Source organism: Pseudophryne corroboree, unplaced genomic scaffold (assembly GCF_028390025.1).
Source record: "Pseudophryne corroboree isolate aPseCor3 unplaced genomic scaffold, aPseCor3.hap2 scaffold_610, whole genome shotgun sequence".
In the NCBI taxonomy this organism is placed as follows: domain Eukaryota; kingdom Metazoa; phylum Chordata; class Amphibia; order Anura; family Myobatrachidae; genus Pseudophryne; species Pseudophryne corroboree.
The window spans coordinates 357,066-358,425 of NW_026970206.1; the positions used below are offsets into that span (position 1 = coordinate 357,066).

The following is a 1,360-nucleotide window of genomic DNA, read 5'->3' on the forward strand; positions in this document are numbered from 1 at the left end:
CACCTATTACTAAATTAAACTTGCTTCATTGGAAAGGCAGCAAGATGTATCCTCATTTCAATGTCTACTGAAATAATACAGGTTGACACCAGGAAACATTAACGCCACTGCATCCTTGCTGCTTTCTCATGTGGAAGTCTGTTTAATGTGAAAACAAGGTGATATCTAATTAGCACACAGGTAAGGAATTAAGAAAATCTTTATTTAAGGGTGAAGATGTTTCTCACAAAATTGATGACCCAATGCAACATTGAAATTCAAGCTGGAAAGATGATTTTAATATATCACTTGTACATTTTGTTTTGCTCTTCTGGTGACAATGTAGTTTGTTTTTGTCAATTACCATTTTAATAATAGGGTAAAGAAAATGAAGTGGATTTTTGAAAGAAAACAATACTGTCAATATACTATTAAAACAAATTAAAATGGTAAAAGTTATTGTACTTTAAGTAAAAATAAAAGAGCCAAAATATCAATCCCAGTTTTGGATTACTTTAATTAACAAACAAAAAAATGCATATAGCAGAGGATAGTTTCAATCTGCCTACCTCTGGGTTATGGGCCCAGCATGCTTCCATTGCTGTACTCTGCTGCACATGTAAGTGCAAGAGATCCTGAAGCACTCACTCATCATGGGAAAGTACCAATGTGTTTCTTCGTTGGTTGATGGAAGAAACATCTTACAAAAACTCTCCAGATTATTGACTTTTTAAAGTTTTTCTAGGAAACGTTTTAGATGAATGCTTATTAGCCTTTGTCAGTATGAACTTTTGCAAAGTGTCTCTGTGGCGCAATCGGTTAGTGTGTTTGGCTATTAACCAAAAGGTTGGTGGTTCAATCCCACCCAGGGACGTAATTTACCTTGTGATCAGATTTTGGTGATATTTAAGTAGACAAGTCAAAATTTCAAACCTCCTCTTATGGTGTAGGGTACATGGCCTTCTCTGATGTAATCAGAGTTAGATTTGATTCAGTGATTTTATAAAAAACAGCTAGGAAGCACAATTTAGCAGTGGGTTGCAGAGAAAAAAAATATGCTGGCAGAAAAATCCAATCGAGTGATTAAACAGCTCTTCATTTTCTGGCTTTATTTTTATGCTAACAAATTTGTTCTCTGAAAAGTGTCCACAAAGCCAAGTCTCTGATTAACACCTTTGTAAGGATGGTTTTTCACCTATTACTAAATTAAACTTGCTTCATTGGAAAGGCAGCAAGATGCATCCTCATTTCAATGTCTACTGAAATAATACAGGTTGACACCAGGAAACATTAACGCCACTGCATCCTTGCTGCTTTCTCATGTGGAAGTCTGTTTAATGTGAAAACAAGGTGATATCTAATTAGCACACAGGTAAGGAAT

At 35.1% G+C, this 1,360-nt stretch overlaps 1 non-coding gene across 1 annotated transcript; it reads left to right on the forward strand.

Moving 5' to 3' along the window:
• Nucleotides 1-779: 779 nt before the first annotated feature.
• On the forward strand, nucleotides 780-853 carry TRNAN-AUU (transfer RNA asparagine (anticodon AUU)). The gene has a single exon. It is a non-coding gene; the product is annotated as a tRNA-Asn (tRNA).
• Nucleotides 854-1,360: the final 507 nt, after the last annotated feature.